The 12319-nt window shown below is 39.1% G+C and overlaps 1 protein-coding gene across 18 annotated transcripts in view; it reads right to left on the reverse strand.

Annotated features, from left to right (window-relative positions):
* The window catches only part of Enox2 (ecto-NOX disulfide-thiol exchanger 2), a 322087-nt gene that overhangs the window by 129516 nt on the left and 180252 nt on the right, over window positions 1-12319 (reverse strand). For 2 of the 18 annotated variants that reach the window (XM_087599663.1, XM_087599659.1), the window contains exon 1: window positions 11199-11329. The exons of the other annotated variants lie outside the window; for them this stretch is intronic. The gene's annotated coding sequence lies outside the window, so the exon portion shown is untranslated. Of the gene's footprint in view, window positions 1-11198; window positions 11330-12319 lie in introns of those variants that run through there. 18 annotated transcript variants of the gene reach the window in all.

Raw genomic sequence — 12319 nt, forward strand, 5'->3', positions numbered from 1 at the left:
CAGATATGGGATTGAGTACCAGGAATACTAATAACTCTCTGATGAATGTATCCTTAATTAATTGCTTGGGAGATTAGTTTCTGTCCTAGGGTTTTACTGCTGTGAAGAGACATCATGACCAAGGCAACTCTTATAAGGGACAACATTTAATTGAGGCTGGCTTATCGGTTCAGAGGTTCTGTCCATTAGTTCATTATCATCATTGGGGAAGCATGGCAGTGTCCAGCCAGACCTGGGGCTAGAGAGAGAGCCAGGGTTCTACATCTTGATCCAAAGGCAGTCAGGAGAAGACTGTCTTTCAGCCAGCTAGGGTGAGGGTCTCAAGGTACATCCTAACAGTGACACACTTACTCCAACAAGGCCATACCTCTTAATATTGCCACTCCCTTGGCAAACATATTTAAAAACATGAGTCTGTGTGGGCCAAAGGTGTTCAAACACTATAGTTTCCTTCCCTTAAAATGGGCCTGTAATGTGGAACCTATGATATGATCTCAGGGAATACTGAGCGAAGTACTAATACATGGTAAGTAGTCATTGAATGGGAAATATAATAAGGTAATTTAATAGATGATACTTTGTGTTTTCATATTTTGAAGCTTTTTCATATGGATAAAATAAAAAAATAAAAAATGGCTCAACCATTCCTTTTCTTCACATTCTGATCAAAGAAAAACCCCACAATAATCACAGCAGCTGGAACAGAGTTGCAAGAGTGTTGACAAGGAAAGTTAAGGTCGGATTTTGCGGAACTTTCATGGTTGGTCTGAGGAGACTGCCCTACAGGGAACACATATGCCTTCCGACTATAGAAAAAGAACCACAGGAACCTGCTGGAGGGAACTTAACAAACTGCTAGCAAAAGTGGCTCAAACCTGAAAAAAGTTCATCCTTATCTGCATCCACTGGGCACTCAGCCTTTCAAAGGAGCATTTCTTTTTTTTTTTTAATTAACTTGAGTATTTCTTATATACATTTCGAGTGTTATTCCCTTTCCCGGTTTCCGGGCAAACATCCCCCTCCCCCTCCCCTTCCTTATGGGTGTTCCTCTCCCCATCCTCCCCCCATTGCCGCCCTCCCCCCAACAGTCTAGTTCACTGGGGGTTCAGTCTTAGCAGGACCCAGGGCTTCCCCTTCCACTGGTGCTCTTACTAGGATATTCATTGCTACCTATGAGGTCAGAGTCCAGGGTCAGTCCATGTATAGTCTTTAGGTAGTGGCTTAGTCCCTGGAGGCTCTGGTCGCTTGGCATTGTTGTGAAAGGAGCATTTCTTAAAGGTATGCCATGCTTGGTGTACTAGCCTTCCCCCATATACTTTCTAATGGATGAGAAGTTCCAATGAACATTTTGTTGTCCAGGACCTGGGTATAATCACTTTCTCCTAAGAGGTCAGAGACATTCAAGCAAAGAGTCACATATCCTCGGGAGTACTTGAGAAATTTCAAGGAAGTAAATCCCTGACATGAAGGAAACTGAAGGAAATAATATGTACCAACAATGATAGCAACAGAATCCAACCCCATAGGAATAACAGCAATATCAACTAACCAGACCCTCCAGAGCTCCCGAGGACTAAAGCACCAACCAACGAGTACACATGGAGGGACCCATGGCTCCAGACACATGGAGCAGAGAATGGCATAGTCCAGAATCAATGGGAGGAGAGTCCCTGGGTCATGTGAGGGCTCACTTCCCCATTCTAAGGGAATGTCAGGGCGGGGAGGCAGGAGGGAGTAGGTGGGTGGGTGGGGATCACCCTCATAGAAGCAGGGGAAGGGGGACGGGATGGGGGTTTTTGGCGGGAAAACCAGGAAAGGGGATAACATTTGAAATATAAAGAAAATATCTAATAAAAGAAAAAAAGAATCCCAGGAAAAGAGAAACTGTTACCTGAGCCTGGAAGGTCATGAATGTGGAACACATTTTTAAAGAGGAGCCCAGGGACACTGCTGTAATTACCAACCAACGAACCTCCCTCTGGTGCGAGAAAAACAGATGCATACACTAATGAAAAGGGGGGAGAGACAATGAACAATGTAACATTTAAACAGGAGGAACTCAAGAGACAAACCGTTTGTGAATAAGAAAAGCATCTTGTTTCAAGTCCTATAGTTCTAACCATCTATAAAATCTAGAAAAAATCATCTAATTGAGTTCTTGGCCAAAAGAGCCCTATGAGAACTTACAAACAAACCCCGGGTGTTGCTAAGATTCTAAGTTGCTCTCCACAAGCTGACAGCAAGGTCATATTGCTGAGGACAACACCTACACAACTCATTGAACATGGAGAAGACAAGCTGGTGCCTAGATAAAGCCTTTACCCATATGTGTTAGCATTTTTGGTACAGGAAAGTATTCTACATGCTACCAAATGAGAAATATCAACACCATTTCAGCCACAAGCTAGTACAGTGGTGGCACAAAGTTTGTGGGAATAACCAACCAATATCCCATGTGGTGATCTAGAAAATAATGGCCCCTAAAGGCTCATGTATTTGAATACTTGGTCATTAGAGAGTGGGGTATTAGCATATGTGGCCTTCTACGTGTAGGTGTGGCATTCTTGGAGGAAGTGTGTCACAGGGAATGGAGATAGGGAAAGCTTTGAAGTTTCTAGGCCTGGCTCAGTCTCTCCACCCCTGTCTGTCTGTCTGTCTGTCTGTCTGTCTGTCTGTCTGTCTGTCCCCTGTCACCTGCAGATCCAGATATCTAGCTCTCAGCTCCTTCTCCAGTATCGTGTCTCCCTGCATGCCACCATGCTTCCTGACATAACAGTGGGCTAAACCTCTGAATCTGGAATTCAATCGAAATTCAATGTTTTCCTCTGTAAGAGTTGCTGTGGTCAATGGCATCTCTTCACAGTAACAGCACATTGATCAAGACATCCGATAAAAAAATGATAAAAGACATCTGATTCGACTTATGGCCCACTTCACAAGCTGGGACTCATACCAGCACCGCTTAGGTTACCAAGAACCTGAAACTGGATAGCCCAGCTACCTAGGACTAAACCAAATACTGCTTATTATTCTAGAAAACAAACAAAAAATAACCTCCCAAACAAAGTAATAAAATGACTTCTCATTATATTCTGTTATACTCATAGATCAGTGGCTTGTTCATTCATTGGTAGAGAAGCGTCCTCCTGAAGCAATTGGAACGAATACTGCCAGACATCACCCAGAGAATGGGAGCTCCTGAAACACTCAACCCTACATCAGATGTTGGCTAAAGTGTAAGAACCCTTTAAATCAACATGACTGACACACATATGAACTCACACAGAGTGAGGCCGCATGCACAGTGGCTGTACTGGTCTGCACCACTTGGGATTGTAGAGCTGAAAGGAGAAGTGGATACATGCCCTCCCCAATATCCCTATCCCAGAAACAACCTCAAATTGATAACTCCTTGCAAATAAAAACTGGTTTCCTCCCAGGGTAGGCTGTGTGCCCAGCAGTAGATGGCCATCGGAAAATGAACTCTATGACGTCTCTGGAGATTGCTTGTCTCATAATATTGTGTCACAGTGATTTTATTTATGTTTTCTTCTTCTTTCTTTTTACCCTATAGATACTTTGTAGATATATTATGGCTTTCAGTTTAGTGTTTTTACGGGATTGCTGAGTGTGGGAATGAGTTGATCTTTGTTTCTTGTGCCTTCTCCTGTGTTCTTTTCCTTCTGTCTGTTTGATCCAATTCCAATGTGTTAGTTGTTTTATCTTACTATTTTATCCTTTTTATTTTGTTTTATCTTATAATCATCAGCAATGATTTATTTTAAAAATTTCCCTTAGAACTTTGAGTTTTCTTTTTATTGAAAATAGATTCTTCTCTCATACACTACATCTTGACCATATTTTCCTCTTCTTCTATTCCTCCCAGTTTCACCCACCACCTCTTTTCTCCCCCCACATCTATTCCACCTTTATTTCTTTTTCAGAGAAGAACAGGCTTCCAAGAGATAAAGGCTAACTAGGACAAAACCAGATCCAGTAACGCAAGGCGAAAGCTCCTATATTGAGGATGGATGAGGCAAATCCAATAGGAAGAAAAGAGAAGCCTGTTTGTTTTCTAATGAGAGACAGAAAGGGGGTGGATCTGGATAGGAGCGGGTGGGGAGGAGCTGGAAGGAGTGGAGATCAAACCATAACCAGAAAATGTTATGTGAGAAAAATATCTATGTTCAATTAAAGAGAAAAATCTAGAGTAAATAAACTGTTTTCTTTTAAATCTAAAGAGCCATTATATACAATTGTCCTTTGCCCAGGGTCTTGATTTTGAATTAAAGGAAGGCTGGAAAATCATTGGTTATAACCACATGTAACGACTTTCTTGGGTCTCTTCCTCTTTCTTTTTCAAACAGATGGGAAATTTGGGTTCTAAAACTGCTGAGCTGGTTGGCTTTCACTAGTTCAAGAATGGCTTATTAGAGAGATGATATACAAGCACTTAGGAAAATAAGTGCTGACCAGTGAAGTCAATGTAAAAGCATGTCTCTTAAGTAAAGATGGTTTCCTTTAATTGTTATGCTTTGAAAGGACACTAGATTAGCAGCTTTGCAGTAAAGCTTTCACAGTTTTCGTATTTTAAAGATGGAGCAATGCAAATCATATAACTTCATTACTCAGATTAGTCATTAAAAACGGTGTTCAAACAGTGAATGCACAGACTGACAACTTTGCAGGTTGTCTCCATTAGATGCTATATTGCTCTCTATTTCCCATGTCATGCTTGGTATTTTAATGTATGGCTTTATTTGGATGACTGAATTAAAAGTGGGCTTATCATAAGTGTAGATAAGACAACCATGGGGAGTAAACTTCTTTGAGGATACTAAGTTTCAATAATAATTATTACCGTTCTTTATTATCATTTCAACACTACTGTATGTACATAGATGATCTAGTTTTAACACTGTAAATCAGGAGAAGTAGAGCACAGAGAGGTTGTAAATAACTTACCTAAAACTATACAGCTAGTTAGTTAACAATGTCAGTACTGAAAGCCAACTGTGCTTTCTAATAAATGTGAGGCTTTTAAAGAACAAACTATTCTTCTAGAAATTATTCTACATGGTCTTGACAAACTACACTAGAATATATTTCCTCCTGAAGATTCAGTAGAACTAAGCAGAAGTTGGAAGTTATGGGAAAGAGGATCATTCCATATGCAACCAGGTTGGTTACCTGTTTTCCTTGAAGATCTGAGGGAAGCTAAGGCGATGGGGAAAAGCAGCACCTGGACTAAATGACATACTAAAAATATTCTGAGCAAGAAGACAGTGAATACTATGACTTTTTGGTTTATTATTACATCTCTATTTTTATGAGGCAGAATGGCTGAACTAATGGGCCTGAAACTATGAAAATGAAAAATAATACAGATCATCCAAGAATGAAATGAAGAAAATATGGCATTACTGTAGCTTGTGTTTTATAGACATAGGTAGTTTAGTTTGCAAAGTTAATAGGAGCCAACATTATGAAACAGCTTTTAAAATCAGGTACCACTTGGGCTATATTAATAAAACCACTAAGTGCATTCAGATGCTGGCTACAGCCTAACCATGCTTGCTGATACCTTGGGCTTTTTCACTCCTTCTCTAATGTTTCTCTCCCTGCCATGTGGCTGACTTCCATCCTGGCTTAGCTCAAATAACATGGCTTTCTCTCTTTGTATTTTCCATTTGCCACCTTTGGGTAGTTGCTGAGATTTACAGCTTGTTTGAGCTGGTTTTCTCTTCTTAAACTCTACTAACACTGTCCTGGAGCTTTAAAAAACAAGACAAATGAATGAATAAACAAACAAACAAACAAACAAACAAACAAACTCATAAGTAAGTAAACCCTAGAGCCTGAGAAGTAGAACCATTGTTGTCTGCTCCTGGCCACTGGATTCTACTGTGAAAGGCAGCAAAAAGAGCAACATGAACATACTAGAGAAAAATAACTGGGGAGAAATGTTTAAAAACTATTTCCTATGTGGGCCATTTAAAGTTAACAGAATATTTGGCTTCTGTGGGAGAAACTGTGAGTTTGTGGAAGTTTTATGTATTTCAAGGACCATCAGGTTAAAAAGATGATTAGGCTTGTTGTGATATGCTTTATGTTATGAAGCTTGGACCTAGGAGTTCATGGTTAAGTATATGCCTTTGCTAAGGTTTATATTTCTGTGATAAAATACTATGACTAAAAGTAACTTGGACAGCAGGGGTTTATTTAGAAAATACTTCCATGTAACCATCCATCACTGAAGGAACTCAGGGCAGATATTCAAAAAGGGCAGAAACCTATTAGTAGGAAGTGAAGCAGAGGCCAAGGAGGAACAATGGTTACTGGATTGTTCTTTCCTCATAGCTTGCTCATTCTGCTTTCATATAGAAACAATCCCTACCAGCCCAGGGGTGGCATCACTCAAAGTGAGCTGGGCCCTCTCACATCAATCATAAATCAAGAATACGTCCTACATGCTTGCCCATAGGCCAATTTAGTGGAGGCGTTTTACTCAATAGAGGTTCCCTCTTTCCAAATGGTTATGTCAGGTTGATAGAGCTATCCAGCTCAAGTTGATAAAACTATCCAGAAAAAAATTATTTCTAATAATTATAGAAGTACAACCACTGAATGACATATGTAATAGGTTGAATTTAGTGAAGGTTACTAAATGGTAAGAATTAAGGTCTACTGTTAACACACAGCTTATGGGATCCCCACAAGAATTATATGAGGGCCATGGAGAAGGGAGCAATTTAGTGTCAACGGTGGTCTTTTTTTTTTCTTTTTTCTTTTTTTTTTGGAGCTGGGGACTGAACCCAGGGTCTTGCGCTTGCTAGGCAAGCGCTCTACCACTGAGCTAAATCCCCAACTGTCAACAGTGGTCTTAACGTTATGGGAAATACTTGAACACATGATAGATGAATACCTGATCCAAATGTGCCATAAGGAATTTTATGGTGAGGTGATAGTGGAGTTGAATTAGATTGAGTCATGACTCCCATTAACATGAGATGTAATACATTTTTGGCTTGTTTTTAACTTTTAATTATTGTTGCATGCACAAAAATTTTTAAAAATCACATATGTGCCAAGGATAAAAAAGATAGATGATGATATCTTCTGGATATTTGAAAGCTAAAAATAATTTTGAATCCTAGCAATAGTGTATTAATGAGAAAGTACAAAAATACTATGTGCTTTGTTTACACTGATCAGAAATTACATCACTTAAGGAAAATTAGAAATTTAAATCTCAACATCACTTCATCTTAATGGTTGAATCTCAGAATGATGATTCTGCTTTTTGAGGCACATAGACTTAATACTTTACAAGTAATAAGACATAATTAATTTACAATTAATTCCAACTTAGTATCCACTATGCCACAATTTTGAAGTTCATTACCAAATCTAATCCTTGCAAGAAGTTTAGAAGTTCAGTGCAAAGATACTATTTCCCATGTACAGTTCTGGCATCATATCAACATTCTCTTAGCTGCTAAACTATGTTTCCAACGCTCTAAAAACTTAGTAATCCTAATGGGAAGCCTAACATCTTTAGCACTTTTAGTGATATATTTGGAGATTGCTGGCCTCTTTTATAGGCACGACTATAGCCCCAAAAGAATATTCTTGAAGAGATATTGCATGGTGAAGGCAGAGAACTAGGTCTTTCATTGTTTTCTCAATCAAGATTCAAACATGTCAAGAGATGAGAGCAAATAATTGAGGCGCTATCACCTACATTTGCTCACGATGTGCAGAACACTGCAATAGTTATTTAGGAAGATTTGGATGGAGAAGGAAGTAGACATCGTTTTTTCCATGGGTGAGCTCTTAGATGAAGTGTACCTCTGGTCAAGGCAGTAAAGCAATGGCATGGATTTTCTGAGCAGTCTAATATCTGCTGGAAGGGCAGTTCTGTTCTTAATGGTCATCTTCATTCTACCTTCTTCCTTTACAATAAATTAGTAAACTTTTAAAAACTTCTTGGCTTCTGCTGGCTCTTGGTTAAGAATTTAAAGAAGAGCTATGAAAGCTAGTTAAGGAGAACCGTCAGGTCAGTACCAGCTTGATTTCATGTTTTATTACTCACGTATACAGTGTCTTCAGTAACAGAGTCTTACAGCCAGATTCCAGAGGGTGACAGAGAGCAATAGCAATTGCCTGGAATGCATTTTTTTCAGTCTATGGAACAACAATGGCTACCCAAACCAAACCAAACCAAACCAAACAAAACAAAAACAGTAACTTATTCCTGTTACAGGAAGATTACTTGCTAGCATATTGTGCCTGGTAGGGGTATTGTCCCCTGATTATAGGAAAACTGAAAGAGAAAAGTAAATGTTACTTACTGTAAACCCTGTGAATTACATAAATGAACTGTCCTGATGATATATTCCCACTTGTGCAATAGTGGCATGAATGTTATAGGAGTAACCAAATACTTTTATGATTGGATTTAAGATCTTTTCCACAAGATAGAATTCATCCCTGGTACGATTATCTTGGCCAAGAACCTGTGGCTAAGTAGGTTACAGACTAAATGTGCTACTAAATAGACATAGTATTAAAATAACTCCTAATGACTTAGAGCTATATCCACTGATTGGTGTCACTCTCAGTCCTCCTCAGAGAAACTTTTTGTAGTAGATGGCAATCAACATAGATTCCAAATGGGTCAATATGCAGAGAATAATGGAAAAGGGGTATCTATATCACACATCATCCCACAAGGCTCAGGGTCTACTGAGGAAGGGCTGGTGGTAGAAAGAGTGTAAGAAACAATGGCAGTGGAGGACTACAGTATTTAATTGGACACAACAGGGCAGCCTCACATGAACTCATGGCAGTTTTGACAGTATGCACAAGAAGTTGGGAGGGGTAAAGGGTGGATCTGGGAGGAGTTGGAGAAGGAGTTGTGTCCAGTAGGGGTATTGTCCCCTCAATTTAGAATTGTGTGAAATTCTAAAATAATTAAAAATATTTTAAAAGGAAGTAAATAATGGAAAGAAAATAATTGAAAGAAGAAAATAACAAAAGTTGATAATGAAGTACTAAATATTGCCAGGAAATTTTTGGCAAGCCACTTGATATATTAAATCGTTGGTCAGAACATGACATTTCTTCTCCATAGCCTGTGATGAATTACATAGCCTTTCAATCAAACAGATCACAAGTTCTCATTTCTGAAAATCTATGCACAGTACAAACAGAAATTGCTTCCATGACAATTCGAATGCGGGATGAATGGCCAGTACATTTTTACACTGTCCACATTCTTCTTAAGCTTCCTGTTAACGAAAGGCAATGCTCTTATAAGAAACCACTGCTTGTGTTCACCATGTGTCTAATCAAGATAGGGCACTTGATGAACAATTTTAAAATCATGAATGTGGGCCAGCACAACTTCATTTCTCTGGTGTATTATCCTGTCACTGCCTCACTGACACAAACTTAACAGCCTCACAGTCCCTTAAATTTGGATCTTACTTTGTGCTTTTTTTGTGCTTGGGTTGATACTCTCCTTGTTTTAAGTAGGGGGGTAGTAATATAGCAGGTGCAAACCAGTTCTATGTGTTTACAAGAAGCCTTAATTGGCACCATTTTCTAAATATCCTTGTATTCATCTCCAACTTGATACTGACTACAGATCTCTATTTCCTTCCAATATCACTTTCCACTTTCAAACTACCTTCTAAAAGAGAAAGAGCATACAACTAGGATAGTCTCTAAGCCAAAGCAATCCCATATCCCATGATGAGTGCAGTGGAAGTGAGTCTAGTATCTAATCAAGGAGGCACGAGGAAGATGACTACATTCTGGCCTACTGTCTCTAGCCTCAAACCAAGTAGGATGGTTGTGTCTGTACCTAGTTAGCTACTGACAGCCAGAAACAGGGATGCAAAAAGTGTCTTCTATTTTCATTATAAGAGAACAGCCATGTGCAAGTCAAAGATGAGAAAATATCTGGAGCCCAGAAAGCTAGTATAAGCTAAGGAATTAAATTAACATTCCAAATATATACTGAAAGTACTATTTGGAATTGTCAACTTCTGGATCAACCTAGGTATCTATCAGTAGATGAATCAGGAAAGGAAAAAGTATATACACAATAAAGTTTTGTTCAGTCATAAAGAAGAAAGTTATATCATTTACAGGAAAAGGATCCAACTGGAGATAATGAAAATTAAGTAATATAAGCTAGATTTAGAAACATAAATATGACGTGCTTTGTCTCATTTGTGGATTGTAGATTTTTATAAAGATACATGTAAGTATGCCTGTCTGCCTATCTACACACACACACACACACACACACACACACACACACACACACTCACTATTAAGAGTGTAGCATAGGCTATAAACAATGAAAACAGGCAAAACAGGCAATGAAGATTATCTGTTCATTTCCCATTGTGAGATATTAACTGAAATGTGATAAAGAGACCTGGAACATGCATGGAATCAGTTCAAGTTGTTTTATGATAGCAGCTAGAACCGTCCGTCAAACATAAATTTTAAGTTTAGGTGGAAGGGTAATTAAATACTCCAGGTATCCATGGGGAGACAAGGGGATCAAGTCATAAAGAATACATGAATTGTCACTTTTAAAAGACCTGCAAATGGAGCCAATGGTTGTTGAATAAAGGTTTTCGCAGTCTCCTAGAAGACAAGAGGCAAATTTGTCCTTTTTTCTATATACTTAAGATGGAAATTAGCACTAAATAAAAGCTTTGATTTCCCATAATCCTCTTAATGGAGGCAATGGCCTTTCAAATGAAAATAACTGAATGATAAAAAGAAGTCAGGATCAATTATTCAGCTTAAGACCCTTTCAATACCAATAGTTTCAACTTATTTTCAGACTTTAATTCCCCAGTTCAACTTCGTAATTATCAGGGTAGATAAAAGGAGCCGCAGAGCCTTCTGCCTTTTGTGGAGAATCGATCACTACATCCCTGGTTGACTTTGGAGTGTTATTTCTCAGGTGACTCCAGATACTGTGTGCAGAAGACCTGTTTTCAGGCACAAAGCAGGCCTGAAGTATAGGCATTGTGCCCCTAAAATAGGGCTTTTCAAAGAGCTGCTTTGCTGAGCAAGCTCTTCGCACACAGTAATTAGGCCCAACCAGTAGACAAACAGTTCCTCGGCCTATGTGTGCTACAGAAATAAAGACTTGCAGCACTGCATACCAGATTTTCAGCATTACTGAGGATGGAATTCGGGGTCTTTGGTGTCTTTGGACAGATGTGTTTATTCAACATGCAGAGGCCTGTGGGCAATTCAGATTGTAGCTCAGGCTGCCACCACCACTGAAGGAGGCCTGCAGACAATAACAAAGATTAGTAGCAAATGTGGAGTGATGTGGTTTGAGGAAAATGCTCATTAGGCTCTTGTTTCTCCCAAAGTTATGCAAATTCAGAAAAACAACAAGGAAGGGCATAGGAGGTCTGTGCTTCAATGGCAGTATTGCTACATAGTCAGCAGATCTTGGGTTTCAAGGAGAATTGGACCAGTAAGCAAGAGGCCATAACTCCAAGTCACTTCTTTCTTAGATAATAAAAAATGACCTGCTAAACTCCTAGTCATGCATCAGAAATTATGTCATGACCTTGTCTTATTGTCTCCCTTATTTCTTTACATTTTTAAGTGTTGTTATCTCTTCAGAGAGGCTAGACATGGGACTAGTGTAACACAGTCTATACAGAAGCCGAATTCATTTTTTCAGTTTTGTGTTCCTTCCTGATTTTCTAGTTTACACAATTTATTAAATCAGTTTTCTGCTTCTTTCACTTATTCACTTACTGGTGACACTTTTAGGCTGGGTACTCGCCTAACCCTCTAGGCATAAAATAATGATAATTCCATAAAGAGGCAGGGACAGCTTGCTTTATGCAGTGTGGATAGACAGAAGACAGAATTCTCACTAGATTCTTTTTTTCTTACTCGATCTTTGATAGGCTGTGAGTTTTTCTGGAGGACATGAGGTTTTTGATGCTCTGCAGTACTAATGTTACTGTTCCGCTCCTTTTAGGATGGGAATAAGCTCTATAAAGCACATTGGAGAACTTGGCAGGACAGGAGGCCCCATCCCTTCACATCCTAAGACTGGAGATTCACTCTTATTTTCTGCTTCCCTGAGGACAAATAACAAATGCCCCACTGCTTAAGATTCTATTCCTGGTCAGGAGCTGGCCTACCCACAACCCCTTGAAGCTCTGAGCACTTGAGGAACTATGGAGTCACGTTTTAATTTATTTACACATTTTTGTATAGTAAGGGGTAGCAAATATTAGGTGCCAGATATAATTTT

The sequence above is a fragment of the Rattus norvegicus genome, chromosome X, assembly GCF_021556685.1.
Source record: "Rattus norvegicus strain SHRSP/BbbUtx chromosome X, alternate assembly SHRSP_T2T, whole genome shotgun sequence".
NCBI lineage: Eukaryota > Metazoa > Chordata > Mammalia > Rodentia > Muridae > Rattus > Rattus norvegicus.